A 20,469-nucleotide genomic window follows, 5' to 3' on the forward strand; every position below is an offset into this window, starting at 1 on the left:
TGTATCCACCCAATGCACAGGTACATAATGTAGGACCACAAGTACATGTACAAACAACCCTTTCTGACACCATGATTATTGGCTAACTTTTCTTCAAGCAATAAATATTTTGTGAAGTCAGGTTACCTAAGGTGCATGAATATATATACAATTGTAGGTAGTTGTCAGGTCAATGCAGGCAAAAAGAACACTTTCATACACCATACTCCCATTTCAATATTATTGCATTTTGTTATTTTCACAAGCAATCCTGGTAAAAATTTATGATGTTGTTGTGCATGTATCTACAGCTCTGCATATTATTTGATTTGTTTGTAGATGTTTTTGCTCCCAAACTGAAAGCATGTAACCTCAGCAAACAAGCTCTGGCCAAATCCAATATGCTGGCTCAATAAGTGATATTTTACTATCACTACATGTATGTGACTTCATGTATATTGTAAAAGATAAGGAATATGGGCGCATTTATGCATACAACAAGTACTTACACATACATGTATATATATTTTTTCTTGCATAGTTAATTATCCCAGTAAGTAGATACATGTAAACAAGTAGTTATAATACCCCATTAAGTGAGCGCATGTGCTCAGACCTTGGCATCAAATTTGTCATTGTGAATGTGTATTTTCATTGTGTAAAAAGAGTATTACAGTATTTAAATAGTTAAAACATTCTATATCTTTTTGGGAATATGAACTTGCACTTGTCTTAACAAAAGAATCTTTTTTTTCTCTCCCTTGATGTACACAAGGATGTTTCTAATGCTGCAGCCATCCCAAGATTAGATTGTAGCTGGGCTATTTGCAAGTCATTCTGATGATGGGTTGTTTAAATAAGACAAAAATAATGTTATTTAAACCCATGCACAATTTGTGAACTAATGTTTTATTCAGACGAGACTATTCAATAACTAAAAAAACATTGGCATTATCCATTGTTTTTTATTTTATTTAATGATTCCTCCAATCCAATTGTGTTGTAAAAATTATAGATATTTTAAGACTGATGTACATTTAGGGCCAAGGGATTTGTACAAAAGGAGTAATTCATTGTGGGAAACATAATTATAAGCTTAATCAATTACAATAAGTGTACTAAGCTACAATCGTTTAACCCGTCCATACCTGTCCAAAGATACTGAGGGGTAACATCATGGCGTCAACTGCCAAGCTTCCTGATGTGGACAGCTGCCCACATGCATGTTAATCTTCTGATCAAGCTTCTACACAGAGAGTCTAGGAGTCTACTGCTCAAAGCAGAAAAAAAAGACAAATCAAAGTCTCTTCGAGATATCGACGTTTTTGCATGAAGTATGAGTCGAAGGTTTATCCTGTGCATTGTTTTTCGAACTTATCATTACAGTTTCTTTGTAGTTTAGTTTAACAATTTCCTATCTTCGCGGAGGAAATGCAGCCATATAATTTTGTCAAAAATGGCTCGTCCGCGCCGGGTATTTATACACATATTCCTTAACATTACACAAATAAACAGTGCAAATTTCAGCGAGATCTGACAATTCTATACTTTAAAATTGCAAGGACCTTTCGAGGCAGTCGATTACGGCAGCGAAATTAGCACGTCGGGGAAAACCTTGCGCATATAATTGCAGCGTAAACAAATCGTTACACTCAAGCTGCATTTTGTCTAGGCTCTGCGAGGGTCGGATATCAAGACCCAGGATTAAACAAAAGCCATATATACAGTGAATGCTTTTGAATTATATTTGAAGATGAAATACGAAAGAATTTTGCTGTCTTTGACTGAAATTCCACTCGAACTGCGTAGATACGATCGCATGTTGTAAAGCCGATTCATGCAACATTGCTATCAAAGCGAAATCTCGTCCCTAACGACCTAGGCTGATGACGAAATAGAATTGCGCTTGCATGTAGCGACCAAATTTGGCCTAATATTTAACCGCTCCTAAGCTAAAAGAAGCCATTTGTTTTGACTTCAATAATATCTTTGAAAAGAGCGAGTTTTTTGGTATGGTTTATTTTTGACGTTTGTAATGTTTAAACGATGTAAGTGCTAGTGATTATTTATTCGTGTTTTAGTTACGCAATCCATTGTTTGTGCGACGCTTTTTATAGATCGCCTTTCAGACACACGTGCTTTGAGATAAGAAAGCTGACATGTCACTTTTAAAATTGTTATATAACGTTTGTAAATGTGACAAGTCACGTTTTTTCCACGAGACCACCCAGAGCGGAAAGTAATCCCTTGAGAAATTAAAACAGTCCCTTGAGAAATTAAAAAAGTCCCTTGAGAGTTTACAAATATGTGGTTCCAAATTTTGACCACATAACCCCTATTCTACGTTTTTAGCTTGTAAACAAGCAAAAACGTCGAAAAAAGGGATGCAATTGCTGATATTCGAGCATTATCAGTGAGAAACAATCCAGTACACAGTTTAGTATCACAGATTACGAAAAGTACATGTATCTCACAAGGCCATTTCATTTTATATCCACCCACCCCCTTTTGATGAAGTTATAATTAGTCAAAATTTACCGCCTAAGATAAAAAGATCAAAGTGCCAACATGACACCTCCCTTGAGATATGTGACCTTGCACGGGAAAACGTACTTTAATGCTTTTTCGTTAAACGACTTAAATCGTTTGTTAGTCGTTAGATTACCGTTAGGACGATTTAGAAAATCGTTAGAAGCGTTAGAATGGTGGTTAGAAAAATTTTCTTTGTCATTAGAAGCGTTAGAAAAATCGTTAAAAAAGATCATGCACGTCGTTAGATGTTTCAAGAAAGGTCGTTCATATCGTTAGTAAAAATCATTAGAATCTCCGTTCAAGTCGTTTGAAACTTTGGAAAATCAGTTAGAATTACCTTCCAAGTAGTTTTGAACGCTAAAGGAAGTAATACTTGTTAGATTATCGCTCTGTTATCGTTTAAATCGTTATGTTAGTCCTATTGTTTTATAAACGCACCTCAAACGTATCAGTGTATTCGACTTGTGTTTAGGAGAAATGCGAACACGAAGGCAAACAAGAAATAGTTTTGTCCCCCTGAAGAAGGCAGCGTTGCCGAAACGTCGGGAATCCAGACAAGAGTTTCCGTAAATAAAACCGGTTCTTAAATTTGACTTGTAAAAATTTCTGTAGTCGGTAAACGAAACATTCCGCCACATGAAAAACATCGGAGCCGTAAGGGACTCTGTAAAGTGCGGATACGGACGGCGGATGCGGACGGCGGATGGCGGACGACGGACGGCGGATGGCAAAAAAAAAAATTCAAAAAATAAAATAAAGAAATAAAAAATAATTAAAATTATTTTTTCTCAAAGGGTTCTTCTGATTGGTTCACAGCGCGGGCAAGGTTCTCCTATCTCTTCCCACAGGCCACGGTAACGCTTTCGTGAGTTTCATTTTGCGGCGAGACGAACGAACCCATGACAGTTTTGCTCTCCAAAATCGATGTAGTTGCTCACAAACCGATTTTTGAAAGGGAAAATAAGCAGTGGAATTGAAGGCCTTGAAGTTCTCCAAAAGGCGAGTATTCATTCTGCATATTGACAAAGTGAAGTTATAGTTTTATGACCGTGGTTTGTCAATCGTTGTTTGTGTATTTGCACTGATTTCACGCCATTGCGGTTAACTGCAAGTCGGCGCTTTACAGACTCGATTTATCCTTTCAAACGCCTTGCTTCTCAGCTACTTTTCTCCAAACTCGAATACGACTTATCGCCATTCAAGAAAATGAGATGCTTTATTTAAAAACAGTCAAATTAATTCTCGGAATATTGTGCCTTGTGCAGGCGACCGAATTACATAAGCTTATTTCAGCTTCATTCAAGTTTCCCTTTGCAAACTATTTATCAAAACAAAATACTGTGGAAATCAACATTGACGTTTTTGACTCGTTAAATACAAATCCCAGCCTGCAAATAAATATACATACTACCATTTTCATTTTTGGAGCGACCGTGAAAGGCAAACTTTTTTTGCGTTTTCTCACGTGTAAAACATTCAAGTTTGTCTAGACAAACTGTCGCGTTTTACAAGTAAACCATTCAACGTGGGTGTCGGTAAAACGCCGACTCGGGTCGGGGCCGGGGCCGAGGTTGGGGTCAATTTTTTAATTTTTTTTTGTTAATTGACTGATTCACTGAAAAATTCACAGAAAAAAATATAAAGTTTATATTAGCGTGTGGATCATTTCGAGTCGAAAAAAAGAGCATTTTCTTCACAAATTCGGCACAAATCTTGATTCTTATAAGATCAAGAGTATAAAAGAAGAAATTTGTGGTCTAACAGGCGACAGCTTGGCGGATAGAATTCTCTGCCGACCTTTCTGAGCGCTATCTCCTCGCCAACACAGCATAAACTTTTCTTAGGTTAAAATCTTATTGCCCATGCGTTTGTGTAGCAAGAGAAAATTAATTCAGGTTTATACCGTTAAAATAAAGCCGCCTTTCGTATCCAAAAAAATATTTATAAGGAAGCAGAATTGTTTTGTTTAGACAGCGAAGCTCGCATTAACATGTCTCGCAATCTTTAAGTTTCTAAATTCTGTTATTGTTTTAAATATAAGTGGAGGTATCTAGCCATTTCTCCAATTTGCGTGACCGAAATGCGGAAAGACATTTTAATTGAGGTTATGCTGACGAGAAAGTATCACACCCGCTTTCAGTGTTAGTGCATAGCGGTTAGTTAAAACAAACAACACGGATCGAAGTCCGCCAATTACAGCCCACCAGAATGACCTTTTGACCTTGTGGGTGAAACCAAGAAGGGTATCCATCGGTGTTAATTGGCTCATTTCAAACAGCACGTCGAAAGATGCTGTCGAAAGATGATGTCGAAAGACGGACGTAAAAAGATAGCTATGCACGTAACATTATAAGCGGGTGTAAAATATTCGATTACAGAGAAGTAAACAACATCTTATCGCTAAACTGTAAAAGTTAAATTTCACCTCTCGCCTGTTAGACCTCAACTAAAATGCTTCTCTTACTCTTGATCTTATAAGGATCAAGATTTGTGCCGAATTTGTGAAGAAAATGCTCTTTTTTTCGACTCGAAATGACCCACACGCTAATATAAACTTTATATTTTTTTCTGTGAATTTTTCAGTGAATCAGTCAATTTAAAAAAAAAAATTAAAAAATTGACCCCAACCTCGGCCCCGGCCCCGACCCGAGTCGGCGTTTTACCGACACCCACGTTGAATGGTTTACTTGTAAAACGCGACAGTTTGTCTAGACAAACTTGAATGTTTTACACGTGAGAAAACGCAAGAAAAGTTTGCCTTTCACGGTCGCTCCAAAAATGAAAATGGTAGTATATATATTTATTTGCAGGCTGGGATTTGTATTTAACGAGTCAAAAACGTCAATGTTGATTTCCACAGTATTTTGTTTTGATAAATAGTTTGCAAAGGGAAACTTGAATGAAGCTGAAATAAGCTTAATAGTATGTACTTCGGTCGCCTGCACAAGGTACAATATTCCGAAAATTAATTTGACTGTTTTTAAATAAAGCATCTCATTTTCTTGAATGGCGATAAGTAGTATTCGAGTTTGGAGAAAAGTAGCAGAGAAGCAAGGCGTTTGAAAGGATAAATCGAGTCTGTAAAGCGCCGACTTGCAGTTAACCGCAATGGCGTGAAATCAGTGCGAATACACAAAACGATTGACAAACCACGGTCATAAAACTATAACTTCACTTTGTCAATATGCAGAATGAATACTCGCTTTTTGGAGAACTTCAAGGCCTTCAATTCCACTGCTTATTTTCCCTTTCAAAAATCAGTTTGTGAGCAACTACATCGATTTTGGAGAGCAAAACTGTCATGGGTTCGTTCGTCTCGCCGCGAAATGAAACTCACGAAAGCGTTACCGTGGCCTGTGGGAAGAGATAGGAGAACCTTGCCCGCGCTGTGAACCAATCAGAAGAACCCTTTGAGAAAAAAAAATTTTAATTATTTTTTATTTTTTTATTTTTTTGAATTTTATTTTATTTATTGAATTTTTTTTTTTGCCATCCGCCGTCCGCCGTCCGTCGTCCGCCGTCCGCCATCTGCCGTCCGCATCCGCCGTCCGTATCCGCACTTTACAGAGTCCCGAGCCGTAAGCCTTCCGTGAATATTAAATTGAAAGACAGACTTGTGTCGCGCCATCGCGTCTAGCTTGAAATGAACTTGTTTTATTTTTTTGTGAATTTGGCATAAAATTCTTAAAACCTAAATTCTTCTTGAATGAAACTCGACTTCATTTATAACACAGGTAATGGCGTTAATTATTATTACAGCTTTAGAGAAGTTATACAAATTTTGCTTTTTTAAAGCGGCGCAGTTTAAAAGTTGGCAAAATTTGCATATGTCAAAAGTAATTTGAAACCTTTCGAATAAACTCCATCGTAAATAATTGTAACACAACGCCGCACGCAAGTATCCGATTTAGATTCTTTCATACACATCTAACTGTGTTTTTCTAAAGAAAACTAAATGACAGATTGAACTTTAAGGTTTTATATTTGCGTCCTAAAGCGTCATAACACAAACAATTCGTACGCGTGACATTTCACACGTGCTTCATGATCGCCTGATCGCAGGTTATGTTTGTGATTCGGCGGGACCGAGCTAACTCCAACTCGGTTTCTTCTTAAAGTTAAGAAGAAAAACAGTTAAGAAACTTCCTCGCAATGCTCGTCTTTAATCTGATGTGGTCAAAGAGTCGAAAATATGCGACAGTTATTTTACATCTGCAGCGAATTCTGCTTTCGATGTCAGCGAGATCTTTCCGTGAATGTTTTGCGAACGCACTGTTTTATACCATTATGAACTTGGAACTTTCGGTAAGTAATAAAGATTTTATCATTTGGAAATGTTTTGGCGTCCTTCTAATATGCTAGCTTGTATCATTTCTCGTCCAATTTTTTTGCTCAAAGCACATGTTTCAGTCGTAATGCCTTCTCGATCTCGGCGCGAAATGATTACTTATGATTTAAAGCTTTACTTGGCAAAAATTTTCATCTTTTAGAATGAGTTCACAAGGTGGATGTTTTGATCAAACGTTTTAGTTTAGTAAGCCAGTCGATAGTTTGAACGTTTTAGTTGTTTATGTTGTTTAGACAATTCGTTAGTCAGCTCGTTAGAGTCGTTTAAACAAGTCGTTAGGCACTTCGTTAGAATGTTCTTGCAAGTCGTTAGATATTTTTGCTTGAGCGTTAAACTCGTTAACAAAGTCGTTAGAGCGTCGGGAAAAGTCGTTAGTTACTCGTTTGTTAGACGTTAGTTTTTGCCCGTTTAACGAATTATCGTTAAAGTACGTTTTCCCGTGCAAGGTCACATATAACCTGATCTTTCAATCTTTTTATTGGAACTAAAGATAAAAAAATGCCAACAGTTTTCAAAACCCCATCAGAAAATTTCATTTATGGGGGAGGATGGATATAAAATGGAATGGCCCTGACCCAGGCCTTCTGACAGGGTGCGCGGGTGCGGGACCGCACAATTCGGTCAAAGCCGCACAATCCCGCACAATTTCTGAAAATCCGCAAAATCCCGCACAATATGGAAAGATTTTGTTAAAAATCTAATTAAATCGGTATTCCCATTGATTGACAAGATTTAAAGAAGCTTTTAAGGCTATATTTAGGTTATTTACCTCGCAAAACAATCGAGAAATGCGCCCCTTTCGGCGACTGAACAGCTCGAGCGGATATAAAAACAACAAGGAGTCTACATAGCTACGTGCCGGCCTGGGCACTAGTCTCTCGTCTCAGTCTAATCTTATTTTTCATTGGCAATTTGCGGCATTATTGTTTTGCAAATGACGAATCAGATACTCTGTTAAAAAGCACCACATGGCTTTGTGATTCAAAGTGAACAAAATATATTCCTTTCCCATTGATCGCCGCCCAATCACACAGAGGTTTGACAAAATATTTATGTGAGTTATAGATCGATAAAAAGAACACAGTCAGATCAGATCTTTGCATTCCGTGACAAACTTCGAGTGTTTGGCAAAAATGTAGTGAACGCAAAAATTTTCTTGTCGTGTTTCTGTGTCGTCGTGTTTCCTTTGTGTTGCCATATATATGATGTTTCCTTCCAAAACAAAATATCGCTTTTCTCTCTAACGTGTTTGTTTCCTCGCTCAGTTTTAAATATATACATATACATATGAACCGATAGCAAAGACGAAACACCGAAGAAATTTACCGCCCCACTGACATGTCTGCCAATTTGTCGGAACTTGATATTTTCGCAAAGGCAAACGCACTGATTTGCGAATTGACAAACAAAAGCGCTGCAACTTTGGGCGACAGAAAATCATTAACTTCTCGTCAAGAAACAGGGTTTATTTTTGTTATTCAAGTGAAGGACGTTTTTATTCAGGAAATACAAATTTCACGCTCTTATTTCTAAGTTTAAATTAAAAATGTTATCTAATTAAATTAAGCCGCACGCAATTGAATTTGCATTTGTCTCAGTGTTGTGGTTTTTGCAGCAATTTCAGGCATGAAGAGTTTTAAACCTTAACGAGAAAATATTCGCTCTACATATCAAAGAAAGTACAAAAACGTTGGGATTTTTCATAAAGTAACTTGTTATGATCGAAACATTTTATTTCGAGGCAGAATTATGCCCAGGAATTATGGTTTTGAATAAACTTAATCGATCGTGTCACGCAACATGATTTTGTTGATACAAACTTTGGCCAAAATCGTAGCAAAATGGAAATTTGGTTTATGTTTAATAAGCAAGCTAAGAGGACATTAGTTGCACTTTTCATTGAACCAGAATTTCCTCCATGTCAGGTCTTTTTGGGGGCCTGGTGATCGAATATTTGTTATTTTACACGATTGCGCAATCCCGCACAATTCCCGCACAATCGCCGTTTTTTACCGCACAATTTGCCTCCCAAAACCCTCACAATTTTCTTTTTTTTCCCGCACCCTGTCAGAAGGCCTGCTGACCACAGGAAGAAAATGGTTGCACGTGGAACAGTGACCATGGAATAAAAGTGACACATGCGATGGTGTGTTTCTGGCAAACCTATATCCCTCAATAGCCCAATTTCAATATTTAAATTCAGCCTAAAACAATAGACATCACTACCCAATCATTCAATTGGGTTCAGTAATCGAACATAATCAAACTCACAATAAAATTTGGTCATTCGAACAAAATCGAACGTTCAATTACCGAACAGTCAACAAAAGTACTCAATCAAACCTTTGATTACCAAACTTCTGTTTGTTTTTATTGCAGACATTTTGAAGGGTGCACCGTCCCCCTGATTAGTCCTGCGTGATTTATTAATTTTTATCAAGAGACAGATTCCAAACAAAATTGAACCGGATTGAGTTTGATTGTGTTCGATTGGTTCGAAAATCAAACTCACAGCAAAATAGATGTCGATTTTGTTCGATTACCGAACCCAATCGAACGATTGGTGTTCGATTGGGTTTGATTGATTTTTGGTTCGATTTTGTTCAATTGGATCACAGGGCACAGAGGAGTCAAGTTTGTCCGCAATTCAATTCTCCCGTGCAAAACGACCTTCAAAAGCTTTTCAAAGCGATCGTGTGAGCCGTACGTGATACAACGCCGTCATGTGATACTTGTTTGCAGATCGTCTGGTGATATCGTATTCTGACAATGGTCGCCTGGGGCGAAAAAATCGTCGCCCAAAGGGCGAGGCACGAAGTGCCGAGAAGAAAAAGAGACAAGGGACGAAACATTATACCACGTGATCGGCTCAATGTCGCCCGAAGCATACTGGTGGCGGAAACGGAAGTCGTGTGTAGATCCATGCTGTGACAGCTGAAATCAACCGTTACTAATCCGAAATTCAAAACAACAACTGACCTTTCGACCGGCGGTAAGATTCAAAATACAATGTATGAATAGTGCTCTCCGGGAAAAGCGAAATTTACCAGACGAGGAACAACGCAATCCGACGAAATTGAATGTGGAAAACAATGTTTTCTCTTCAAAGTGGTAAGTTACTTGTGAAACACATTACGGTATTGCAACATCACATGTCTCGTGACGCATTTCCGCCACCAGTATCCTCTGGTCCACATTGTACGAAAACGAATTTTTAACTGCCTAAAACTCGTCCCCCGAAATACAGCTTAAACGACTTGTTTTAAGATTTCCTTACAGCCTATGGGGAAACAATCCTACTCTTAAACCACATGTTAAAAATGAGATCGTTTCGTTTGATTTTTAGCGAGTAACGAGGGATCGGAATTTCGCCTCAAATGGCTTTCGTCCCTTGCTCTTTTTCTTACTGCTGGTCTCTCTGGTAACGCCCACAAACATTGATGTCTGCGGATGTCGCATGAGGGTATGAATACGATATCACGTACGGCTCACACGATCGCTTTGAAAAGCTTTTGAAGGTCGTTTTGCACGGTAGAGATTTTGAATTGCGGACTTGACTCCTCTGTGCCCTGTGACTGGATATGCCAGAACAGTGCACTAAAGTAACAAAGAGGTTGTTATCAAGTGTTATACAGGCATGAAATTTCAATCAAAAAATGAGAATGTTTAACAGACTGTCCGGTAATCAAATGTTTGATTTCGTTGGATTGACCAAATTTTATTGTGAGTGCGATTATGTTCGATTACCGAACCCAATCAAACGATTGGTGTTTGATTTGGTTCGATTACCAAACGTTCGATTGGATATGCCAGGTGATCTAGGCGCATCTTGTAAATTAACAAGCTCCGTTATGACTACAACTGCATCAAAATCCCCACGATACTGCCTATAATGTTACTTTGCAATTCTCGTTAAACTTGCAAGTCACGAGCCGCTTGCACGTGTATAAAAGTCAGCCCAACATCCCGCATGGAAAGTGTGGTCTATTTCTTAAAAATCCGCTTCTAAACAACGCAACTTAGCTTCGATACAACGCAGGAATATCTTCATTCCAGCATATAATTACCTCGCCTTTAAATGCTACCTATAACCTCAACAGTTCTCAACTACTAGTCTTGAGAAATATGACGCTCTTATTTTAGGATCAATCATTTTCAATCATTTTCACCGACCGCGCACCCAGACGAACTTCTGCAGCCCGTACGAGAAAAGTAATGCAATAATGGACGACTTACCGTACAGCTTACAAAGGGAACCTCGGATCCACTGGGGTACTCAACGGAAGAAATTCCAAGCCATTTCTTGCAAACAGCGTTCAGAAAATCAGAACACAGCTGTGAAACGGCCATGTGCACGCGATAGCTCCAAACAAAGACCACAATGCAATGCGCCCTTCAAACGTGACGCACCGATGACCCCCTGACCCATAATCCCGTGTGCTCTGCGTTGAAGAAATGGAGTGCAGACGACGGGGGAAGGACCCGGGGGGGGGGGGGGGGTTCTTCCATATGTGGCCTATATAGGTATGTGCCGCCCGATAGGGTATCATTTTTGCTCCTTTTGGCAATGTGTTCCCGGTGTGATCCTTAGATAGGGTACCTAAATTCTATTAGCTAAAATAAACGCCCAGCTAAACGAAAAAAAGATATCTTAAAACTGAATTTTCTGTTCAGGTACTAGAAAAGCGATTTTATAAAGATTTGTGTCTTGCCGTGCGCGGTTAGCCGTTATTTGGGTCGTCACGGAACGCTTCTCCTCCCCTTGAATAGGGTGTAATTTTTCGGTTTTGGGCCTTAAAAAGGGTATCAATTTTCGCTTTCTTTATCCTTAAATAGGGTCAGGGTTTAAGAACCTTGGCGGCACACCCCTATCCAAAATTAATGGGAGTACCCCCCCCCACGGGGGGGGGAGGATAGCCTGCGTTGCATTCGAACTAAACCCTATACCAGGGTTTAGTTCGTCTGCAACGCAGGCTAGGGAAGGACTGTGAATGAAAATAAACTGCAACTGGTGAGGAAATTTCCTGGCCGCGGCTGCTGTCTTGTTTCAAAGGGGGAAGTAAAAGTACTACAAGATACTCCTGACAAGAAGTTTTGGAAAACAAATATGAATTGCGTGCCAGCCATTTGATTTTCATCCAATTTTTTAGGCTACTAGCTCCGAAATTACTCAGAAAAAAAGAAAGAAAAAGAAATACATAGATGGCCGATTAAAGATATAATTTCCCTCCTATTATCTGTAAAATGTCACGTGGTCTTAAATAAATGTTAAGGTGTAAACGAAACATGGTGCGAAATATGGGATGGTAAAACCAAGAGAGAGTATAAGGGACTTCTTATTTTCTCTTGGAAATAACCATTTCTTAAGTATTACTAGAAAACGATTTTGCTGATTAAATGCGAGAGATATAAATCATTCTCTGGGAGCTCGAGCATGCAGTTACATTTTCAGCCATGCACTTCTCTCAATATAAACTTTTTACACACACTTCCACTTGGTTTTACAGAAATTCTGCCACGACTGCTGGAAAGCAGCGAGCTGCAAAATTAACGACCTCAAACAGATTTAACAACATATAAATTTTTAATATGTAACTAGTCATACTGGATCTTAGTTGGTACCAGAGAACTGTTGGAGGTCTGGGCTTGAATGAAATATCGCGTGACGGGTACACTTTCTAGCGTAACAGCGCGATAGACAAGGCTCGCTTCAAACCGAAAGTTTTTTTGCATTGATCAACAAATGAACAATCAATGGCGTCGTAATTCGCCGGAAATCAAGTGAGATAACTAATAACGGCGAAAGTCTGAACGTCAAATTGTCAAATTTAACCTGCAGATCTGCAGATGTAACTAGTCATACGGTATCTTAGTTGGTACCAGAGAACTGTTGGAGGTCTGGGCTTGAATGGAATATCGCGTGACGGGTACACTTTCTAGCGTGACAGCACGATAGACAAGCCTCGCTTCAAACCGAAAGTGTTCTCATTTGCGCTTGCATTGATCAACAAATGAACAATCAATGGCGTCGTAATTCGCCGGAAATCAAGTGAGATAACTAATAACGGCGAAAGTCTGAACGTCAAATTGTCGAATTTGACCTGCAGATCTTGATAAACTTTTGATGACGGGATGTAACGTACATGCTTCAGCTTTACAGGAGTTACTTTATAGTCGTATCCAGAGTCGTATCCGAAGAAGTGCCAAGCTTGGAAACAATATAAATCGGTAAGGTATGTTTAAGTTAGAAATGTTCTTGAACGGCTATTGTTTTAGGCAAAGTCGTGTGCTATTGATTTGAGCCCCAATGTAACACAATTTAACTTTCAAAACCATTTATGGCTGCAATGGAAGTTTGGCAATTCCACGACGTAACGACGCGTTGGCTGATTAACGTAGCAGTCTGTAAAGTGTAATGTTTTAACAGTTTATCTTTGTTAGCTGGTGTTATAATGCGTTATTAGGTGAAAGGTATTCGTCATTCGGTATAATAGTCATTAAAGTATACATTTCTTATCCAAAATAGTTAAATGGGTTTAGAACTGGGCCGGTTTCTTATACAATGTACTTCCGGCTTTTGTGCCGTGATTTCTGTAGTATATGTTTGTATGACTGACTGTATTTTAATATTTTTGACTACCACCGAGCACCCATCACTGCCGAATTCTCCGGCTCACAAAAAGTAGATTATTTTGTTCACCTGTACATAAATAGAACTTTGTTCAGGTTATGTTCAGTATCAAAAGAAACAACATTTGCAGATAATGGTAGTCACCAAATATCTGTAAACATTGTACCTTCAAATATTTGCTTCTCAAATGAAGTATGTTCTTAAAGAAGTTTCCACTCCTTATCTTCCAAACATGTCATACGGCAGTTATTAACAAGTTCGAAATTCATATGGGATCTCTTAGCACTATTGTAGCTATGTCTCATGTTTGTACACCGAGTTAAGTATTATGGTAATTCATCGAGTACAAATGAAATATAATCAGTACTTAATAATCAATTATGGTTATTACTTTTGTTATCATATATGTTGCATTTCATCGATTGGTCAGTGTTGTGCTGTACGTTCAATCCGAAGTCAGACCGTGCGTTTGACCTAAGGAAACTTGGCTTTTAATAAATCAAACCCTGCAAATTAAAATCGCCTTTTTCCTAGCCTGCGCCGCCGACGGAACTAAACCCTTGGTTATGTTACTAGCCGGTTTAGATTACGTCTGCGACGCAGGCTACTTTTTCCGGGAATCCTCTTTAGAATTACGGTTTTTAAACAACATGATGTACTTCGAACGTAGCCGATTTTCGAGAAATGTAATTCCTAAAAGAAACGACAGGAAGTCGAACGCACCACTGTAAAAGGTAAACATTTATGTCACGTGTAAGAGTGATCGAATATTGGGGGTTTTTCCCGGAAATGAACAGGTAACTGTAAAGTGGCCCTTTTCTCCATCCGTTATTTTGAAGAAGAATATAGTCAAATTTAAGAAGTAACGTCTTCGTTTGAACAGGCTGTGAAAAGAAAAAGTCACTGAAGCGACATTTTGAGGCATCTGAGGTAAGCAGCAAGCTATTGTAAACTTAATCTTGATATGATTGCGTTATTGCGTTTGAGGTCGAATCAACACAGCAATGAAATGCACCTCTTTAGCTAAACTTTTACCTCGGTTTACCACAAGGCGTAAAATTCTTGGCTTTTCAACCGCAGGCGTTAATATAAAGGAAAAGTATAAACTTTGATTTGTGCTGTCGTTTGTATTTACTATGCATTGTATTCTGTGTTCACTGCGATTAATATTGTCGTGTGCTGGTGCTGCTGTTGTGCACCTATCAATGTTAAGCCCGAGGGGGGGGGGGGGGGTCGGGCAAGGGGTGGGGATTTTGACATTTTCTATAAAAAAATGTCAAATTCCCCACCCCCGGGACAAAATAATTGGTCAAAATCCCCATGAAAGGTGGTCAGATGTCCCTTCAAACCTTCATATATGACCAAAATCCCTACCCTGGGGCCATCAAGTACGATCAAAATCCCTACCCTACCCTGGGGACCTACCTCACGATCAAATTCCTGTGGTTAGCCCGACCCCCCCCCCCCCCTCGGGCTTAACATTGATAGGTGCAAAATGTGTTTACTGAAAACTTCGGATTTCTATTTTTAAAGTCTAGACATAATTCTTCTTGATTTATTTCATGTTAGGTGTGTAAATGTGTTGATACTATCAAAACATTTAAACCACTATAGAGTAGTAAAACAGCCGTTAGAAATTGTGTTAATTTGGATCAAAGCCATGAGATCTGTTAATATGTGATCTAAAAAAAAGAATGTCACGTGGTTCGCGTTTGCGAGTGTCTTGTCAGCGGTGTAATAACCTGATTGGCCGGAAAACAAAAGGCAGCATTAGAACTCTACCCTGATTGGCTAATGGAGTTCAAGTCTAATTTCCGGTCCAAAAATATCGCACGTAGACAAAAACAATGGTAGATGATTGTTATCATGGCGGGTGTTGAGCGGAATCCCGGAGCGGAATGAAGTAGAAAGCGACTTCTCCTAGGTTTTAGAAAATGTCTCAAGAGTTTTGTTCACAAAACATTTAAAGACGAACAAAGGGAGTGTATTCGGCGAATAGTTTGTGAAAGAAAAGATGTTTTGGCTGTGCTTCCGATGGGATTCAGTAAGAGCGTGATCTATCACCAGTGGTGTCGAAGAGTGTTACATCACACCACCAAAGACGCCGTGCCAGTGACGAAAACTACGACCTTGAAATTACTGACCTGAGCCTTACACAAAATCAGCCTTTGCAGAAAACAAATTTTAAAAACCACCCGATCAGCTCGTTCAAAAAGGGTAATTCTAACACATGTTTGTGAGAGTAAAAATATAATTTGAAGGCGCTAATCACGCTTATCTGATGGCATCGCCGACATTCTCGACGACGTTGACAGATATTTTAATTAGGGGGCGGCAGACGACTTGACAAGTAATTGTATCAGGCTTTCCTTTTCTTCTCCTTCCCTCCGCCGCGAAAAAAAGAAAGCCTGATCGCAGGTTAGCGGTGTAATGACCATGTAAACATCGTTTTTTCTAGAATTTGTATGAACAATAATGGCGCTATCATGCCAAAAGGGTCGGGAATCACAATGATGCATTCAGCCTTAAAGAAAATTTTAAAGGGTTCCATGCTTGTTGTAGTTTTCGCTTGGATTTTGAGAAAGAATCATTTTACAAAAGGTGTTTAAGAGGAGATTTGTAGAAGAATCCGACAACGTCCGGTAATGCTATGAAAAATTGTTCGCTTATCCTTTGCATGAAGGTAGTCCTTATTAAAACTAAAAACGTTATGTTGTTTTTTCTTCAAATATTTTTATTTTTCTGAGAAAAACGAAATTTTTTGATTTGCATCTAGACTCGTCTAGACTCGATTGAGCGGGTACAAATTGGGTTGAAAATTGACCATTTTCAATCGATTCGTACGTCAAAATCATCACACGCAGAAAAAATAAATACAACCGGTCTATTGCACGACTCTTCCTTGTCCAAATAAGCATAAATTCAAGAGTTTTGGTTTAATCTAATTATTTTACGGTAAACAAAACCAGACTATTCTCACGCGAAATGAAAGTCGGTCGGTCAAAAGAATCGTCATTTTCACTATGTGCCTTATCTCAGAATTCCTTGAGATAAATATATTTCAACTGTAGAAGGATGATACTTTCAAAATATTTAAAGTTTTGTCTGGGTAAATGATTAAGCACTTGTCAAAAAATTATTCAAAATCGTACAAATACGACACAAAATCACGCAAGCTTTCGAATGCGTGACCAAAAGTATTATCACCGTATTTGTTCTTCAAATCAAGTTAGTCGCAACACTAGCAATACCAAGGCATAAATCATAATAAATATGTTCACCTTTGCTTGATTATGATATCCTGTCCCATGCAATACGTTTTTTCCTGTCATTTCTTCAATGGCTTCCCGTTCAGTTCGCATGCCGCTTGTCGAATCCGTCTGCGACTGGTGAATTTGAAGCAGCCACCGATACGAGTTTAACCAAATATGTATCGTCATGAGTAACAAGCCCTTTTTGTGTTACTTGATTAAGCCATATTTCAGGTTATAGCCGGCAAAGCGTTTTCGATAAGCCATTTTGCAGTGCCTGTTGGCCCCGTTATTATTCCAAGTGAAGTATAAATTTGCATACTTTCGAGACAAGCGTGACAGTTTTTTATACTTAGGGGGTGGGGTGAGGAAGGGTCTTAACTTTTTAGATGAATCAATGGTTTGAAAACGTTTGGGGATGAATTGTCACAAACTCGTATTTGCTACGTGATTTACTTTACTTATAAGTTCTGCTTACGCTCAAAATCAAAGAGAGAAAACCCGTAAAAGTATTGACAAAAAGCCGCTGTCAGGAAAGAGTGTTGTAATCTATTAAAGTTAGACTTTCTAAAAGTCGTTTGCTTCTCGTTTCCGGTTTGGTGGTAGTCTATAATCTACTAATTGCTGGTTGCTCCTTCTATAAAAACCATATAATTCAGTTATGTACTTTATTATTCTCCAAAACAACAAAGTAAAATAATTGACCTTGTGTGTGCGAGAATTCACGTTGTTTACTTTTAGGAGACGAGACTAATGTAATTTACTAAACTCGATTATAGATGTTTGAATGATTTCTTTTTTCTCACGAACCATTTGTGGAGCAACCGGCACAACACAGTCCCCGTAAAGTGCTTTTTCCTTCAGTTGTCTGGTGAACTGTTGGAAACTCCACATGTTCTCGCTGCACTTGGTGTCTCATGGAAGTTTCTTGTTCTTTTAAAACGATAGTTGGCAGTCCTTGCTCGTATGATCGACGCGATAAAAGTAAATTAATAACCGAGGTCCCTTTGCTCATGTAACAAGGATATAGAAAATCATAAGTCCCTCTGGTCTTTTGCTGGTGTTAATGGCAAACAGGAACTTATTCTCCTTAGAGCATGCTCTAAGGAGAATAAGTTCCTGTTCGCCATTAACACCAGGTATCTTTAACAAGCAACAGGATGTTAGCGCTTTTACTATCTGTCCCTTTCATCGATCCGAGCTTGGAATTGGATGGCGAAAAAGTTCCAGTACATGCAAAGTTCCTCACGATATTGCTTATCACAGTAAAGGGAAGACTTCTAAAGGAGATAGAGATGTAGGAAGAGAAATATCAAATGTCATATTCCAGAAAACTGGTATCCTTGTTCCCGTGGGGTCAGGTTTGACGTTGTGAAATTCTTTTACATCCCCATGTAAAATACGGTATTAGCTTGTGACAATTCATCCCTAAACGTTTTCAAACATTTGATTCATCTAAAAATTTAAGACCCTTCCTCACCCCACCCCCTAAGTATAAAAAACTGTCACGCTTGTCTCGAAAGTATGCAAATTTATACTTCACTTGGAATAATAACGGGGCCAACAGGCACTGCAAAGTGGCTTATCGAAAACGCTTTGCCGGCTATAACCTGAAATATGGCTTAATCAAGTAACACAAAAAGGGCTTGTTAATCATGACGATACATATTTGGTTAAACTCGTATCGGTGGTTGCTTCAAATTCACCAGTCGCAGACGGATTCGACAAGCGGCATGCGAACTGAACGGGAAGCCATTGAAGAAATGACAGGAAAAAACGTATTGCATGGGACAGGATATCATAATCAAGCAAAGGTGAACATATTTATTATGATTTATGCCTTGGTATTGCTAGTGTTGCGACTAAATTGATTTAAAGAACAAATACGGTGGTAATACTTTTGGTCACGCATTCGAAAGCTTGCGTGATTTTGTGTCGTATTTGTACGATTTTGAATAATTTTTTGACAAGTGCTTAATCATTTACCCAGACAAAACTTTAAATATTTTGAAAGTATCATCCTTCTACAGTTGAAATATATTTATCTCAAGGAATTCTGAGATAAGGCACATAGTGAAAATGACGATTCTTTTGACCGACCGACTTTCATTTCGCGTGAGAATAGTCTGGTTTTGTTTACCGTAAAATAATTAGATTAAACCAAAACTCTTGAAACTATGCTTATTTAGACAAGGAAGAGTCATGCAATAGACCGGTTGTATTTATTTTTTTTCTGCGCGTGATGGTTTTGACATACGAATCGATTGAAAATGGTCAATTTTCAACCCAATTTGTACCCTTTCAATCGAGTCTAGACGAGTCTAGATGTCAAATCGAAAATTTCGTTTTTCTCGGAAAAATAAAACTATTTGAAGAAAAAAACAACATAACGTTTTTAGTTTTAATAAGGACTACCTTCATGCAGAAGATGAGCGAAATCCCTGTATTTTAAGAATTGCCGCAAAAAACAATTTTTGTTCGATTCTTCTACAAACTTGCTCTTAAATAATTCACAAGTTGAGATATCTCTTTAAAGGAACTCTAGAACAGGCTTTCAACACTTCAACATGGTCGGCCCTATTTCGCCCCACACTAACGGGCCGCAAGGGTTTGTGGGCCCTTAAACAAAATTAGCACGCTCGTCGATTGCAAGCCGCCGTTCGGGGAATAAGCCCGCGCTCCTCCCCGAAAAGAGGAGGAAGAAAGACCGGACTCGAGGGAGCGTTGAGGATCGAGCTTACAGAACTAGTACTTACAATGGCTTTACTGTCTTGCAAGAGAAAGTATCCGAAAATAACGAAACTTTGTGTTGGCTTTCCCGATAGATAGAAAGTGTACACGTAATAAAAGTTTGAAATTCGCGCAATCTACACTGACGCAGGGCTTTGCCACTTTAGTGGTTTGTTTGTTTGTTTGTTTTATAAAAAAAAATGAAAGCAACAACCCATCTGTCTGCTTGAGAAGGTATCTATATTGCCAAGTTATAGCCTGCAAACAAGCTCCCTAGTGGTGTTTCTGAAAAGAAAACATTAACCAATCAAAATGTTATTTTTGCCGGTCCACTAATTATAAGTATCTGAGACAGGGTAAAGTTTCTTGCATTGTTATGGTAAATTAAATAAATGGCACGCAATGCATGCAGAAGCGATGACGTTTCATATGATTAAGGTCGCGGGGGATACCAACAGCATGAATAAATTCATGAAGGGAAATTTTGCTTGACCCGCATCTTTTAAAACGCTTATTTCTCAGCTGTTATGGGTGCGATTAAGCTCAAGTTTTACAGAGACATAAAGAAATGATGAAAGATTGTAAATGTCATCTTTTACTTGGTAGATTGCATTTAACGGCGATGTTATAGCCTCGTTAGTGCCAAATTGGGAAAAACATGATTTTGTGGCAGAGTTTGCGGAACGAGTAGGAAACAGCACATTGTGATCTTGTCAAAAACTAATCAGTCAATACCTCTAAAGTGTCATAACAGAAGCGGATTTTTTAATTTAAAGTTTGCCAGCAAGATATGGCGGTTTAAGTGCGCAAATTTGAATTTAATGTCTTCTACCTCTTTCTAAAAGCGCTCTTTCAAAATTCCGCTTCTGTTATGACACACTACAGTATTCATAGTTTACCTATCTGCAGTGGCAAGTCATGAAGTTCTGTATCCGTGCTGTATTCTCTGCCACAAAATTGTCGGAAAAGTCCAAACTTTGAGATTTCCGAAGGTGTCC

At 38.6% G+C, this 20,469-nt stretch overlaps 1 protein-coding gene and 1 long non-coding RNA gene across 4 annotated transcripts in view; one reads left to right on the forward strand and one right to left on the reverse strand.

Moving 5' to 3' along the window:
* LOC144658985 (uncharacterized) overlaps positions 1-11,257 on the reverse strand; it is a 38,208-nt gene extending 26,951 nt beyond the window's left edge. The window contains exons 1-2 of the long non-coding RNA XR_013571828.1: positions 11,101-11,257; positions 1,128-1,249 (exon numbers count right to left, since the gene is read on the reverse strand). This is a non-coding gene — a long non-coding RNA (uncharacterized LOC144658985). The remainder of the gene's footprint in view (positions 1-1,127; positions 1,250-11,100) is intronic.
* A 1,538-nt stretch (positions 11,258-12,795) lies between these two features.
* Positions 12,796-20,469, forward strand: part of LOC144655959 (uncharacterized) — a 77,512-nt gene continuing 69,838 nt past the window's right edge. Inside the window, exons 1-2 of one of the 3 annotated variants that reach the window (XM_078516159.1) lie at positions 12,796-13,092; positions 14,374-14,420. The gene's annotated coding sequence lies outside the window, so the exon portion shown is untranslated. The remainder of the gene's footprint in view (positions 13,093-14,373; positions 14,421-20,469) is intronic. The other 2 variants (XM_078516158.1, XM_078516160.1) reach the window with 2 other exon arrangements.

This window comes from Oculina patagonica, chromosome 6 (assembly GCF_052425735.1).
Source record: "Oculina patagonica isolate OP01 chromosome 6, crgOcupat, whole genome shotgun sequence".
Classification (NCBI taxonomy): Eukaryota; Metazoa; Cnidaria; class Anthozoa; order Scleractinia; family Oculinidae; genus Oculina; species Oculina patagonica.